Source organism: Strongylocentrotus purpuratus, unplaced genomic scaffold, assembly GCF_000002235.5.
Source record: "Strongylocentrotus purpuratus isolate Spur 01 unplaced genomic scaffold, Spur_5.0 spur5_scaffold_8, whole genome shotgun sequence".
Lineage (NCBI taxonomy): Eukaryota > Metazoa > Echinodermata > Echinoidea > Camarodonta > Strongylocentrotidae > Strongylocentrotus > Strongylocentrotus purpuratus.
Window position 1 is genome coordinate 12,437,952 of NW_022145614.1, and position 17,416 is coordinate 12,455,367.

The following is a 17,416-nucleotide window of genomic DNA, read 5'->3' on the forward strand; positions in this document are numbered from 1 at the left end:
TGCAGGAGAGAGAGAGAGAGAGAAGAAGAAGGGGGGGGGGGTGGTGAAAAATAAGTTATTTCCGGAAGTATTTAGTTGTTGATATATGAAGACAGTCAGATTATGAAAGTCCCTATAACTTTGTTCAGGGCTGATGCATGGTATTCATTTGCGCATGAGCACTGAATATGACGATGATGATGATGATGATAATCACTATGATGGTCACAACGACAATGATGATCATGATGATACAGTTCAAAAGATGAATTTAGAAAATATACGTTCTTTCACTTTCTTTTAGTGAAGTCCTGTATTTAATCATCTGAGTACATTGGTTTCACACGTATTGTGAACATTAATTTCCTTTTACTTTGTAAATTTCTGTTCTATGCCTATAAAGAAGTGACATGATGTACATGTATTTCTTTATTTTTCATAACCATATAACAGTCTTGTATTACAACATTGTATTTCCCATCGATATCTCACATAATCCAATTTAATTTCAGCCCCACCATCAATTCTATTTGGAGAGTAGTAAGTTTTGCTTGTTCAACAGCCCTTTCGTTCATGTGTTTTCACTGCAGTCTTTCCTGTAATTGCCAATGTAGGGCACAAACACACAGACGTACCGGGTTTCATTTCTAAAGTACTATTGATCTTATTCTGGATGAGTAGCTCTGATTAATCATCTCACATGCCCGATTTGCCCTTTCACAGACACCATACCTTTAACTCACCTGTATGACTCACACGGTCTCCGAGCATCCGATTCCATCGATGGATGGCATCTTTTCAAGGGATCTCCCTACTTCCCTCTCTCTCTCTCTCTCTCTCTCTGTTTATCGAGCGCAACCTGTTCCGACAGCCTTAATTTAGCTAGCCGCGCATGTAGGCGGCTGTAGCGGCGGCAATAGCGGCGGCGGGCAATAATAGCCAAAAGTTTATTGACATTCAAACGGTGCTAACCATGACGCATACGTGGCCGACATTTGTCAGGTATTCATACCTGCTCGCTTGGAATTCTGGGGCGCGCCGCATCATCCAGAAATTGGTTCAAATGTCGACCGATGATATCTATTGAGCTCCCCTTGTCTGGGGTTTGTGGAGACATAAAAGCGACGTGGCGTGAATCATTGATCGAACTTTTCGGTCTATTATCGCCCCGTGCCGCGAACGATGAAATTGTGGCGGGCTAGTTTGGGTAGTCTCCGAGCGGAGACTGCCCTATGAATCATTTGTCAAATCATATGAGAGTCACCTAGAGAAAGAAGTACAGTACCCATGGACCAAAACCAAGGGTAATTTTTTTCCAATATCTTGACAAAATAATCATCTTTAATGTTTGAAATGGTGAAATCCTATATTTTGCCTTTAAAAAATCAAATACTTGTACATGTACAATCATAGGCACGTTCATCGTATTGAATGGCATAGGAAATATTCTAACTACTTTTTCTTCAAAGCTTACCACTGTTTATTGGTTTTGAAGGAAACTAATTTCCGGAATATGTTTATTTAAAAAAAAAGGACTTTTGATTTTAGGTTTAGGTTTTATTTTATGTAACTAGAGCTCAGAAAAAATAACTAGAAATAACCCAAATTTCATCATCATTTGAAAGATGAATAAATGTTATATTAATATTGTATGCAAGGTAATTGCTGATAAAATTATTTCTTTGTCTGTTACGATTTGATTATTTTGAAGTTCAATAATGCTTTAAAGGCATTGTTAAACAATGTTTCCAGTTTTACAAATCTGAGATTCATGGCCCTAAGTATTATCAGTGTCTGTGATATGGTGTAATATTGAAGCTCAATAAAAATTGTGCTTCAAAATGATCATGAAGTGCCTCAAAAAGTAAAAACCTTTGAGTGACCGGTTTTATCATACCCATTATCCACAATTAACTGTAGTGTTATAATAACCGAAATTTTGATTTCCAATCATAGATATCTTGATAATCAGACAGAAGATCGGCTCTTACAAGTCATGTGATTCCTGACTGACGTTCAGGTTTATAATTATGATTGCAAGCATGAGCTAAAATGCTAAATCCAGGATTTTGTTTAGAATCTGAGGCAAAGATACCCAATCCCTTTTAAAGATAAAGACCAGTTATGGTCATGCGATTGCATTGTGAAAAGAATCGATCAGAAAAGGTTGATCATCTAGCATATAAGTATTGGTGTGTACTGCAAGGTTCTGGAATCATCAAAACGATAAGAAATTTGGCCCAGTATTGGTAAAGTTACAAGCACTGTTCACAGAAAGATGTATATGGGACAACGCGACACGTGCGCAATATCTATCAGGTCCAAATAGATATAATAATTTACCAGATATATCAATTAGTAGGCGGTTTCTTGGCGAAATTGTATGATCACGTATTTATAGTCAAAACATATTCTTTCACATGATTGGTAATAGGAGCTTCCATTTCATTTTTGAGAGGGGGCGTTTCCAAAACTGGTCTTTACCTTTAAGCTCATGTTTGATCAAAGGCAAACTTGGGTTGTGAATCAAAGCTGTACAAACCAAAACCACACATACTACATTAATGATGATGTTTCTTTGTGTTTCTCTGATTGATGTTTAAAATTTGCATCCATATTGGAAAATACACATTATCAATGAGTTAATAATCAATTATTTACTTCCAAGCCACTAAGCTCTGCATAAATCCACCACAGACCTAGTCATCCCTGGACAATAGACGTAATGACATTGATGAAGCAGGGCTTCAGTTTTTAATTGAAAGATATGGTCAACAGATAGTCGATATGGCATCTTAATTGATGTGGAATGATAGATGACGATTCATCTGTATGCTCAGCCATCTGCCCTTGTCTCTCTCCTCATCACCTCGCTTTGTCTTGGGCCATAGACGAAATGCAGGAGAGATTTCAGGGATGGGATGAGTACGAGTTGAGGGGCAGTGAAGGGTGGGGTCATTATGAAGTAAGGGGAGTAGAGGGGGGAGATGGGGAGGAGGATGGGGAAACATGGGCAGGAGAAGTTTGATCTAATTGTAGGTCTAGGTGAATAGGGAAAGAAAGAAAGAGAGAGAGAGAGAGAGAAAGAAACAGAGAGAAAGAGATTGAGTGGGGAGTGTAGAGAGGGAGAGAGGTGTAGAGATAGAGGGGAAGTAAAGCGAGGGGAGAGGTAGGATACACAGGGGCAGAGGATAGAGAAAGACAGAAAAGAAAATATGAACAAAAGTATCAAATGTACGAGATTTCAAAGGGAAGACAGACAGACAGACAGATGGAGGGAAACAAAGGAAAGAGTGAAATATTCATGAGCAAGAAAATATATGACAGACGGACAAACAGACAGAGAGAAAAAGGAGATTGATGAATGAATTACAGAATTAGACTACCTGTTTGGCGTCAGGTAATGTGAAACTGCTTCTGTATGGCCAATACTTTGCATTACTCTAAAAAGTATAGTCACGGTAGAAATGTGTTAACGAATCAATCTTCATCCACGTTTTGGCATTTCAAATTCATATTCTTTTTTCCTGAAAGGAAATCTTACCTACTGCAACATTTCCACTCTGGAATCATGGAATCCTTGCGCAAGAAACTCTGCAGTCTGCATTGCCTGAAGCCAGTGGAGGCTTGTTTGAATTAGGAATGATACCACTACCTGCGCACTTGCTCGCTAGCCGACACTAAATTGGCCTCATTACACCAATTTACATCTTCTCTCGCCTAACTAAAACATCCCTCTCGGCACACCATCCATCAAGCCAAATTTGTTAAAAGAAAAGTGGTACAGCATTCAGCCGTCTTGCATCATATTATTGTGCATGCATGTACTCTCCTTTGGATGCAGGCCTAGCTGTTCCATCTGAATATTTGTTCTAGAGTGAGACATGGTCATGAAGTGCCCTCTGTTTTTTTTTAGAGATGAATTTGAATATAGGTGGTAAACTGTAGCTTTCATTTATAGGATAGGATAGGATACCTAAAGGGAATGATTTTTTTATAACTAAAGAGAACAGAATATATTTCATGATAAGTGCAAATGGCCCTTTAATTTATCTTACCTATCTACATGTAGCATTAGTTTTTAAGCCCTGAGTGATTATCATTACATTGAGTCATATATATACACACACAAAATAATAATAATGAAAAAACATTTTTTTGAAAGGTCTTCTACACCAAAGGTTTTTGTATCACATTTTGAAAACTGAGAACCTATGAGTTATTCACTATTATTTTGGCAAAGTTGTTTTGACCAAACAGTGCTAGATTCTAATGTAGTTGCGCCAACAGAAACCAAACACCAATATCCTAGACAGCCTCTTACAATCATTCAATCGATTGATTGACCTGAAAACAAAGTCAAGTAGACAACTTAGCCTCGATAGAACAAGTACACGACCTGAAACCTGCGAGACGTCAAATCCTTCAGGAAGAGGAGATCAAAGAAATCCAACAAAACATTTCTAGAGATCAATGTTCAAGCAACTTGGTATTTTGAAGGCATTAGCAAATCATCGGCTCAGGCGCCAAGTGCAATTGATGGCTTCTTTTAAACTAGAGGAGCCAGCTAGCCATGGGTCACAAGTACATTAACTCACAAGGGAGGGGAGCTGCTTTGATGAATTCTATCCATGTTTCAAAGCAAAGAGATAGTAGAAGAGAGCAATTGAAGAGGAAATGGCATATATGATTATGTATGAAGCAGCAAGAGTTCTGTATATTTTTCAGCATACTTCAGTTGTTGTCCTTCAACTTTCTTGGTCTTAATGGATGATTTCCCCTCCCCCTCATTAGGCTTCATCAGCTTGAGATTGCCAAATATCGCGCTATTTTAACTATCCGGATCGCAAATTATCCAGTTAATTTGCATCTTTATCAGCCCGAATTTGCAATTAGCGGGATATTTGGATGAGATAATCATTCCAAGATATCTTGGGCTAGTTTGCAAAATATTTGTCTGGTGCGTCTTCACCAGCCTGAAGACTCACACTATGCGCGAATGCTGAGCAAAATATCTTGAGCTCAAGTTTCAAGTCTTGAGCTAATGAAGACGCGATTTCTAACTTCGGGATTATTTCCCAAATCAGAAATACCGGGCTATTTGGCAATCTCGAAGCTGATGAAGACAGGCCTATTCAGTCTTTAATCATTGTTCATTAAAGGGAAATTCCACCCCCAAAATAAGTTTGTTTCGATAGAGGCAGAATAATAAGAAAATCAGGTGAGTGAAAGTTTGAGCAAATTCTGAATGAAAATAAGAAAGTTATGAATTATTGAAGTTGTGATCAATCAAATACAAATTGGCAACTCTGTGACTTATTATACGAGCTCTCCTTCATTTGCTTTGTGCATAATATTCCATAAAATCATGTTTTCTTTGTTATTGATGACGGAATATATATTTGTTCCTTGCAGGGGGAGTATAGAAACATATTTGCAATTATTATATTTAGGGTGCATGTATGGTTGAAATTTTTCTTGAGGGAAAATGAAAATTTTAGATTTTTTTAGTACTGAGCAAGTGGAAGTTGAGCTAGCATGATACGTCATAGAGTTGCCAATTTGTGTTTGATTGATCACAACTTAAAAAATCCTAACTTCCTTATTTTTAATCGGAATTTGCTCAAACTTTCACTGACTTGTTTCTCTCATTTTTCTACTCCTATTAAAACTAACTTAATTTCAGGGTGGACTTCCCCTTTAACTATTCTTGGTCATGGTAGATTTTCTCTTTTATTCATTCTTTAGGTGTTGTATTTCATCTGTGCCTATTTTCCCTTCTCATTCTTTCTGCAGATGTTGCATCTAAACTATTCTTGTAGTCACAATGGAATTTCCCCCCTTTCATTCATTCATGTGTTTCAACTGTTCTCAGTCATGATGGGTTCTTTACCCATCATTGAGCTGAAGATAGCCGCAGTACATCGTCAGAGGCTCATATCTGGGGAATTGGTCGGTTGCTGTCCCCGCGCAAGGTGCCAACTAAATAAATGTTTCACTTGTGGGGGAAACCGCGAAAGTGATTGCAGAGATGATTTTTAAAAGTTGGTGGCAAGAGAAGTGCCTCGAGGACCTGCGAGAATGCGCTGCATGCATTAATCTCGCTAGAACTCTGCTGATGTCTCTCTCTCTCTCCCTCCCTCTTCCTCTTTCTCTCCTTGAACCCTCGTCAGAGCAAACAACTTGCTTTCCCTGTCATATTGGTATTCAGGCTTCATCGGAGCTGATACACTTTACGTTTCAGAACCAACCATTTTTGAATCCGCGGAAAAGTGGGTCGAAGTCCGCGCAGAACGGCGCAAGATCAATTCTGGGAATTAGCAGGCCATTTGCCGGGGCGCCGGGAAGCACAATTAAAGGCTTATATCTGCGAAAGCGAAAGAAAGGGTTTGTTTTTTATATCCGGGATGGGTTTATTGCTTGTGGCAAGTGGAGGGCGTCACATCTATCAATACAATTGCTCACTCGACCTTTAGCAATCATCTCAACCCACACTTGAGATTTGACAAAGAGAAAAAGAAGCTAAACATTTGTAGCTTTTGTGTCTCTCCTCACCCCCTCTTTCTATTTCTCTCTCTATTTCTTTCTCACTCTCTCTCTCTCTCTCCCTCTCTCTATTTCTCTCTCTCCCTCCCTCTCTCTCTCTCCCTCCCTCTCTTTATTTCTCTCTTTATATATATCTCTCTTTTGCTGTCCCTCCCTTCTGATTCTTTTTGTCAACACTATATCTTTGCTGGATACTAGAGATGGAAATAATATCTGTCCAAACCATTTTAGGATTTTACTGGATGAATTCCTCTTTATCTTTAGAGTAACGTGAACTTGATTTTGAACATCGTCCTTGTCCTTGGGGGTAACCATTTCAGTTGACAGGTTCTGCATTTTGGGCAAGATCCTTCCCGGAAAAGAGGAATTTTGTTGTAACTTGAAGAAGAATACAAGAATACATCCCTGACCTCTGCATTTAAACTAGCCCATGAAGCAAACAACCTGGAATTGACATGGAGTTCACAGCTTCTTTGATCTCCGAGCACTTGTGTTTTCAAAACTATGTTGATTTGATCTTTGTACCTTAAATAGCTAGCTTGAAAAAGAGTAAATGAATAATTTATTGACCTCTACAACGAACTAGTCCATGAAATAAATAACCCTCAATATCTTTCAAAACTGATATCTTTTTTTATTAAACTTGGTTGTTTTGATATCATACTTCAAAACAAGTACATGTATTTAGAATTTTTCTAATCTCAACTTACACAGAAAAGTTGGCTTTCGTTCATTTGGTTGCCGCTTATTTATGTCTTGTGCAAATTTGTGACATTACACTTCCTCCTAAAGCTCTTGGAGGATGACTGCTTGAGCCATATCTTTGGTGTTTTGTATATCTTCTTCAAGTTCTTCTTTAAGTTCTTCTTTGATTCCTTAACCTTCAGGATAATATATCAGCGGGCTAACTCAATCAACCAGACATTTATACATGACCAGTATCGTACAATGCCTTCAAGCAAGTCGGATTATGCGTTTCATGAATTATGACATTTGCACATGTCATCCCGCAGCGGGCTTATGGGAGTTCGTGTAGTTCAATACTCGCTCAAGAATTGCCGCAAACATTCAGCTATTTGTGGAGATTAAGAATGTCATGCATGGATCCACAAACGAGGAGTTTATAGATCCATGTTGGAATGCAATTTTTGAAAAGCATCATTTCAGCACTGTTTGTGTATTGAGTTTTATTGTCAGAAGTTCCTGATGATGTAGTCTCATTTTCTGTGTTTAAAGTGTTGATATGATATCAAACTTTGCATTTAAAAGTCCTATAAAGATGTTAAAGTTATCATGCTTAAACCTCTTCAGAAATTGTTTACTGAAGAAATTAGTACAAACATTTTAAAATGTTCTGGTGAATGGTAAATCAGGCTTGTTTTGATAAAATGAAGAAGAAACAAATCCTATCAAATCAAGTAAAATAAAAGTGTTTAAGAATAAATTTCAGTTTGCATCAAATATATTCCAACTAAATGTCATTCACTTACATGAAGCCTTTAGTAACTCAGTTAAGATTTGGAATGGATAATGTTCTTGTCAAGATAACGTGGCAAACACAAACTTCACAAAGATTTACATCGAGAAGAACTATGCCAGTTCTATCTAAATACTTCAGAGGGCAATGGGAGGAAAACTTCAGGAAGATTAATAGACATTGAGAAGATAAACATCGCGAAGATTCATGCAAGTATAATTGAATGCCCTCAAAGGGCATGATGAGAGAAAACTTATCACGGGCGCATGGGAATGCTCATTTGCGTCAGAGAGATGGAAATCCATCTCAATTTTGAGCTGACCTTGAGGCACAGATGATGGTGTCGCCACTGTAACCCCTCAACATGATGAGGGGGAATTGAATGCGCTCGTGTCAATGATCCAAAGTTTAACATTTCCTCCGTTTGCCTGCGAGATGTTCACTTAACCTACAGGTGCTGTTGTTTTTCCAGAAAGGTCATCATAATCATAGTTGGCACTAATTAGAAACATGGTCCCTGCATGTTCAGGTTTAATTTTCGTCTCATATTAAAAAAACATGCTCTTCGTGAAGTGGAAAATAGATGAAGTTAGATGACCCTAGTAGGATTTTCTAGGCAATTTTTACATGTATCCAGGACATTTTATTCATTACAAAGTTGGACGACAGACGACACGCATTTTCTTTGATTCTTCTTTTGAGAGCCATGGCCCAAAAAGGCATTAATTCCTATCCTTTCACAGAGTATACAGGGCGTATCATAATAAAGGATATTGAAGTTTAATGACGATTTATATGAAAACTACTGATTTCATAATCAAGCATTTTATGTCTGTTGTAAAGGACAGAATGTCCTCTTTTTAATGACACCCCGATCATACTACTACTGTCACAGTTGACTGATTAACAAAGCATTGCTGTCCACCATGTGAAAGGTGTACTGTGACAAGTTAGCATTCACAGATAAATTCTAAAGATTAGTGCTTGTGTCAGCCCAGACATATTGAAATGCTGAACAATGAGTGGATTATGTGTCTAAGAAAGAAATGTTATCAAACTTGGCACAGTGCACCTTTCACATGGTGGACAGCAACGCTTTGTTATTCAATGAACTGTGACAGTAGTAGTATGATCGGGGTGTCATTAACAAGAGGACATTCTGTCCTTTACAACAGACATAAAATGCTTGATTATGAAATCAGTAGTTTTCATATAAATCGTCATTAAACTTCAATATCCTTTATTATGATACGCCCTGTATACACCTTTTTAACTCCCATCAGATGGATCCAGCTATTGCCTTATCTGATTCAGCTCTAACCTTATCCATGTATATATACAAGTAAAATCCTACATTACCTTTTGATATCCATCGAAAGGTTATGTTTCTTTTCCACAATCGTCAAAAGTTGAAGAAAGAAAACGAAATCCCCCACAAATTTCCAACAACATTTAAAAATAGTCGAAAGATTATCCGCATTGCCTTCCGGGTGCATTGTCCCATTTTCTAGACCGTGGTTTAATAACACATACTTGCCTAAGATTATTATTACCTTGATATGTTGAGGGTTCTTAGGGAATCGGTGTCTATCCCAAGACTGAAATTCATCTGGGCCTTGAAGTAAACTTGAGGCATAGCTTTCATTCTCTTTCATCCCTTACACCCCCAATCTATTTTTGCTCGCTCGTTTGTTCTCATGGGGTGCTGCATTCATTAATGTCAGAGGATGCCCGCTCTGTCAACTCTGGAAAATCGTCTATTTGTCAGGGAAAAAAATACTTTAAAAAATTTGGGGGCTACGTTTCAAGCTTGCTTGCATGAAAATAACACTCTTTATTTTGTTTTGCATTGAACTCTATGCAATATTTTGGGGCTCTTTTATGACTTTCAGGGGCTCTTTTTGGCATTTCGGGGGCTAATTTGCCCTGAGCCCCTGTGTATTTTTTCCCTGCTATTTTTAGCCAGAAGGGCATTAACTCATATACATGTACATACAGAGATAATGCCCTTCTGGCTCTGAACAGATGAAATGTTCTCTCTATCATTTCCCTCATCGACCATAGCCAAGGCCATTTAAAATATCTTAGCTTTATCAGTTCACAGTTTTTATGTGTCTCTGAATGCTTGTATGCGTAGATGTTTAATGGATGTATCATTATTTTTCAACGATTTGTCTGTTTGGAGCCAGAAGGGCATTAATTAACTCATATTCACAGAATTAACACCTTCTGGTTCTAACAGATTAATTGATTGTCACTGGGATTTATTACTGATTAATTAAATTCTGCAGAGTAAAAGTGCCAAGTTTATAGAGAGCAGAGTTTTTAAAGACCAAGTATATTCAGTTTCCAAATCAAAATGTCTATAATAAATTACAGAAACTCCGGTGGAGGAAATGCCATAAAGCCTATGACATTATGTCACTGTCACATAAATGTTTTATTTGAAAGATCTTAGTAATTTGTACTGAAGGCCACTGTATCAATCCATCAGAAAAGCACTATACTTTGTTGAATTTTTAATTCATTTTCTCCTTGTACAAAAAATTAATAAAAAGAAAAAACGCTCTTGCTTTTGTATAATCATCTAAAGTGTCCTTCAGTTCTATATTTGCCAGAAGCAATTGGCTGATACAGAAGACATTATCATCGCTAATTGAGTTGCTACGTTGCATTTTATTCCTTGAAAAAAATTCAAATTAATTGTGATAAGTGGTAAAATCCCTCAAGGTAAACAGTTGTTTCATTGATTTATGATGGGAATCGACTCGAACTGTAAAAAGGAGCAAACAGTGTAATAGAAATAGCGCTTCCGGGCATTGAGAATGTAGATTGGAAAGGCCCAAGGGGAGAAGAAAAATAGAAGATGTGAGAGATAAACAAAAACATTTAGGGTAAAAGCACTTCTTCAATTACTATGTAGGTCTGTATATAATTAATTTTAAGAAATGTAGAAGGGAATGGCCAAACTATTCTGTATCCTTCGGTGTATGGAGTATTGAATGCATTATTGCATGTGTTGAAATCTCTCTGACATACAAGAATACTTGTATGTCATCATTTTTATTTTTTTAATATAAATATATAAAAGGAGACCCCTTCCTCTTTCTTCCTTGGTTTTCAGTACAATCTTCCACACCACTTGAATGATAAATTCAGGAAAATCAGAATGTTGCTGATTCAAGATATTGATCATTATGAGCTTTAAATTGTTAGTTTCTTCAAATGTATATATAGGAATGTTTGAGAGCGATAGAATGCCTGTTGCTGGTCTAATCTTCTAGCCAATCTGAGCTAATTTTTGCCTCAAATTGAATCTGAACAACTGTATAAACATAATAGTGGGGGACAAAATCTTATTCAGGCTGAGGGAAATTACACAGCCTGTGGTTGTTGTCTGCTGTACATGTTAGCTAGGAGAAAGGTGCCGAGGAAAATAGGCAAATGTTGCTCTAGTGCCATAGAGGAGGTTTTAACACGTCTGTAAGTAGGCAGTGCTGTCTACTGGGAATTAAAGACAAGTGGCAGACCCCATTCAGACCTGATGAAGTAAAATGATATACAGTGTGAAAGACCACTGCAGCGCAACGTTACAAGTGAATCGATGGCAAGTGGCAACGTGAATGTCGAGTGGTTGTTAAAATTTGCAACTACATGCAATAATAATGGCGGTGGTGCGTCCTCGCTGCCCTCTGTTGGGGGAAGTCCAGGGTATTTGGACTGTCTGTCCTGTGCATTTTTAAGGTTAAATCTGTCTGAAAAGAAATAACATAGCAAATTCAACATTCCTTTATACTTGGTTTGATTAAAGCTAGTAGGTCCATGATTACAGCATTCAAACTCTAGTAGCTAGGGCTTTCAGCTTGACAGAATCATCAGTTATGTTAGAAAATTGATGAAATTGGTAGCATATAATAACTAATAGAAATAATACTAATAATAGCTTTATTCACATTGTGCATGTAACTATCCCAGGGAATGTTCAAGGCGTCTACAAAGTGTTATCATTACACTGGCTTTAGCCAAGCAGCCCTACATCTGGGTGGAGAGTGGCATATGCCGATTAATACCTTGCCAAAGGACATTTGTCCTGCCGAACCACAAACTATGTGATCCAAAGTGGAATGGCGTATCCACTAGACCATTATACCTCTATATATGGGACAACATACTATTGACCGCTTACATTCAGGAATCAAATCGAATCACACCATGCTTTACTCATTTAAATTTTGCTGAGCACTTTATTTCTTTTTAAAAGCAGTATACCGTTACTGATTTGCGTGTGAATGAACCCTTTGGAGGCTTGTAGCCTGTCCCACACGTTCGTTAATGAGACGATCAAAACAAGGAAAGGGGGATGATGGGTGATATGTTATTCATGGGCTGAAGTAGAACAAGCGAGGCAAAAAGAGGGCACTGCGAAGGATTTCAAAGACATCGTGCCTCGAGAAAGAGGGTAGAAGACTACATTAATGTTCAGAGAAACAGGATTAAGAACACCATGTGTTAAACAAGTTGAAAAAGGGTGACAAGTAATGAATTTTTAGGTGTATATTACATGGAATAATATGTAAGCCTCAATGTGGGATGATTTTAGCAAACACAGGGCAATGCACAATCTAGTTTAATTTTTTAGGTGCAAGTATAGAATGATTTTGCCTCGAGGTTGGATTAACCCATTGCATACTGAAACCAAGTGGTCACTGTGTTAAGCTTATGGGAATTGTAGAACTCAGTGGTCAAGGGCTTAAATGGCAAATACATTGAAATACCTCTAATTCATTGCTGCTTTTAAGATTAATGGCAAATTTACCATCAGTGGTACGTTTTATGCAATGGGGCCCGATCAACTTCTTTAAAGGTTAAGACCAGTAGTGGTATAATTGCGGTTCTAGGGTGCAATATATCCATTCAATATTGTTTAAATATTGCCTTCAGAGGTTGAGATGGCAATACTTCAACCTAAATTCGCAAAAAAGCAAAAATATATGCCCAAATGTTCAATGTTGGAGTGCATTCGCGATATATATCCAGGCTTGATCGATATGATAATTTACCAAATAGTAGGCGGTTTCCCTGCAAAGTTTTTATCATTGCGTATTAGTCGAAACATATTCTTTCACAAATTGGTAAATGGTAATAAGAGCTTCCATTTCATTTTTTGAGAGGGGGAGTTTCCACAACTTGCGTATACATTTAAGCCCAAAAAAAGGTTTTCAAGCAAACATGAATGCGTCAATTCATAACAGAGTTGCTGTTGGTCAAACGAGGCACCCTTGCATCACGGTCTGTATGATTAGCCTGAGAGGGTTAATCTGATAGGCCAAGACAGATGACGATTATGGCAAGGATGATGCTTCGGAGATGACAATTTCCTCAAAATGGAAATGCATCAATCTGAATCGGGGGTTTGGGGTAAACCTGACGCCCTTGCATCACGATCCTCATAGTAAGGCTGAAAGGGTTACCCCCTCCCTATAACAGGACAGATAATGTCTGGCCATCGATGACACAACAGAGTTAGACTGGGTGAAACCAGGTTCCCTTGCATCATCATGATCCTCGTAGTAAGGCTGAAAGGGTTAACCCCTATAATAGGACAGATAATGTCTGGCAGGGATGACACCAAGGAGATGAGTCTCTGGTCGGGCCTCAGGAATCTCACCTCACCTCGGTGATGAAAGGTATCTCTGTGAAGTGGACTGGACAAGGATGCCAGTGTAACTTGATAGATTGTGGCTGAATTTTGAATGAACCGGTGGCAAGATAGTAGGACTGCCTTCATCAGCTCGAGTTCAAATAACTTGCTATTTTAACGATCCCGATCGCAAATTATCCAGCTAACTCGCGTCCTCATCAGCCCGCAGTTGCAATTAGCGGGATATTTGTTCGAGAAAATATCCTGAGAAATCTTGATCTTGTTTCCTAAATATCCCGCTATTTGGGAAATAGTGGGTTAATTTACACCTGTCAGAGCTACTTTGTGATGAGCGTATCTTCTGGTTAAGACACAATTTTGAGCGTCAGGATAATAACTTGAGCTGATGAGGACAGGCCTAGTGACTCCTGTCAAGATGAATTTTGCAGTGAGACTCTGTGAAAGGTGGTAAATTCTTACATATTACAAAAAACTCACCTATACATTTATTTAAAAAAAAAAAAGAACCAGAGAGAGGGGAGAGAGAAGAGATTAAAGGGAAATGGAAAGCCACCCATGCATCCTATTGTCTTTAGTGATTTTATCTTTAATATTACTACCATTATTTCACACAAGAGTTTGCAATTTATTACCGGTACTTTTTCAAGTGAAAATTATTTTTCGTCATTGGCCTTATCATGCAAAGGAATTGGCTGTACAGTACTGACCGGGTCTGTCTGTTGACCAGAGCAGTCGCCACCATGCTAATCAGGTCATCCAATATTAATACCGAGATGAAATGGAGAGAGATAACCAATCTTTCTTATGAATGAGTAATGAGCAGGAAGGGAGAACCAGCCCATCATCGTCCGAGGATGATGCACTACGGATTGTTTTAAAGAGAGGCTTGATGATAGATGAAAATTGCAATTGTGAAAGAAACAGTGTAGCAGCTATTGAAAAAGGCTGATTTTCTATTTAGAATTGTATGCAGTCATGTTTTAGAACCATCAAAAAAAAATTAAATAAATTGATGGAAGTAAATAAATTTTGCTGAAAATCACATGCACAGTACCAGAAAAATGAGCCCACAGGCATATGCATGGGACATAACTGTTTTGTCCAAACACTTCAGCTATTTCTCTTCATATTCAAATATGAGGGAATATGAGGGAATTCAAAGAGCAACCCTTCCCAGGGGACATTTCTCCTGTGATATTCTTCCATACTAACACAAAAGAATTTAAAATTTGCAACAAAATTTTTTGAGATTTCCCAGAAATCAACCTTCTCTTTAAAGAGATGCTTGATTAAAGTGATCAATCTAATTTTGTGTGGTCATATCTGTCGTGCTGACCGTGATGAGTGACTCCCTTGTGTAATAATATTCACTTGAATCTAGGTCAATGAAATTCAGCTTTCAATTCCCAAGATAGCACAGGAGATAAAGACAAATCCAATGAGCAACAATGGAATTGCATAATCAAGTATTACTTGGTATCTGTGTTTATGATTTTCTCCCGCGTAATTCATTGTTATATACTATTATTACCAAGAGGCTGAATAATATTCCATTCCATTTTCAATATCATGCTTCCTTTTAGGCTTACATCTAAATTGCACAACAAGTTTGATATAATATTTGTAAACTGCTAACACAGTTTTGCCTCCTCCCACCGCCCCGCCCCCCCCCTCATTTTTGTTCTTCATAAACATCTATTGATCTCTTGTTTACTCTCATGACTATATTTACATTTTCTTTTCTCCTGAATAATAAAGTATTGATATATTGTACATGTAAATAAATGCATTGCAGTCATATTTTTCTTATTATTTGTATTTTGTAAGTTGATTTAGGTATTTGTTACATTGATTGTTACAGTATGAAGAATTTAGTGGTGGTGAATTGTGATGCACTTTTATTATCAGAGAATTTTTGAGGAAATAGAAGCCATACAATTCTTTCACCCACAAGCAAACATCCATCTTTGATGCTCCAACCTATAAGCATACAATATGAAAATCAGAGAGGATTAAATCACAAAAACATCTGTGGAGGATAATTTTGTTCACGTGTCGCGTATGTTGAAACCATCTTCCCTGCAATCTATTTTTATTGCACAAATACTCATCAGACCTTTCTTTTCTTCCCCTCTCTCTCTCTCCTATTTCCCTCTGCAGATGCGTATCCATCGGCAACGCATCTTTGTTCACCCGCATCCCATCCTCCACACACAAGTCAACACTCCACGATCAACCCTGTCCTCTCGCTGCTCACACACGCCCGGAGTAGAAGAGAAGAATTAGCAGAATCACTCGCAGACGTCCACATCTGGGGAAGATGAGCATCACCAGATGTCATCCTGGACCCCGTTTCATCAAACTTGTTATCAATAACAAGTTACAAGCTACTGTTATAAGCTACTGAATCATGGCATCTGATTGGCTGAGAGCAGATTTGTCATTGAAATTTAGCAGTTGTTATAGATAAAAAGTTTTATGAAACGGGGCCCCTCGCCTGGCTTGGTGATGAGAAAACATCTCGCTGTCCCATCCATACACAACAAACTCCAACCAAATCCAACATTGTTTGCATCACGACTCCAGCATCATATAGTCTTAGAGTCTGGTGCTTCCAGACATCATTCCAGCCATATGGGACTACTCATCAGTCATCGGTCCCTGTCCAGAGTTTGTTTTAGGCGCAAGCGATACTCTGTAAAGCAGAAGCTTCCGGAGACACGCATCAAGAAGATCTCCAAAGTCAACGGCAGCATGACCCTCCCTCCCTCTGTGCCGATGTTTTTCTTCTTCTCCTCGCTGTCTGCGCGGAGAAGGGGAAAAACAACAGAGTACACAGGGGAAAAGAATTGTTTGTAAGATTTGAGAGTACTTGACCAAACACTGGAGTTCTACGTAGTCATGCATCTTTTGTTGTCACTCTGTTATGCTGTGTCGAGGGTGTATTCTATTTTGTGAAATCAGTTGTAATCCATGTATGAGTGATGTGTGAAGACAGTATTCTTGAAGCAAATGTATTCACATTCAAAACAACTAGGTTCATCCATTATGTATTCATGCCAGCATTTAATCTAAGACATTTAATTCATCAATCATTACGACAAATATGAGAAATGAGCAGAATAATCTCAGTATAAATAAACCCTTTTGTTCTGGAAGCAAATGTATTCACATTCAAAACAACTAGGTTCATTATGTATTCATGCCAGCATTTAATCTAAGACATTTAAATCATCAATCAACAAAGCAAATATGGGAAATGAGCAGAATGATCTCAGTATAAATGAACCCTTCGGTGGCCATTCTCTTCTCTATTTGTGTGCATACTACTGGGCTATGAACAAAAGAATTCCCAAGCTCGGCAATCAATGAGTTAAGGAAATAGTCGTGAGCAATCTTATCTTGACTTGATTGATCTGCAAATCAATTACACTAAGCAGTGTTGGAATATACATACGCCATTAGCGGTACATTATACAAGTTTGGAGGAGAACACGTTGGGCCATTCAGAATCAACTAAGATATTTGTCATAGACAAGAAATTTAGAATATAAAAGATCACATTATAATGTAGTTTATCACATGAGCCCAAGGCAAATTATTTATAACTTAGTGAACATGATGTGGCCAATTTGAGGCTGTCGTTAAATGCATGCTAGATGTGTGTCTCTGTGGAAACTACATGTAAAACTATCATTCCAAATATTTTGAAGGATATTTTCAGAAAAAAAGATTCCATTCATGAACAAGAG

The 17,416-nt window shown here is 37.9% G+C and overlaps 1 protein-coding gene across 1 annotated transcript in view; it reads left to right on the plus strand.

Moving 5' to 3' along the window:
* The window catches only part of LOC753746 (kelch-like protein diablo), a 52,022-nt gene extending 34,943 nt beyond the window's left edge, over positions 1 to 17,079 (plus strand). Inside the window, exon 3 of the mRNA XM_030975343.1 lies at positions 15,825 to 17,079. The gene's annotated coding sequence lies outside the window, so the exon portion shown is untranslated. The remainder of the gene's footprint in view (positions 1 to 15,824) is intronic.
* The last annotated feature ends 337 nt before the right edge of the window (positions 17,080 to 17,416 follow it).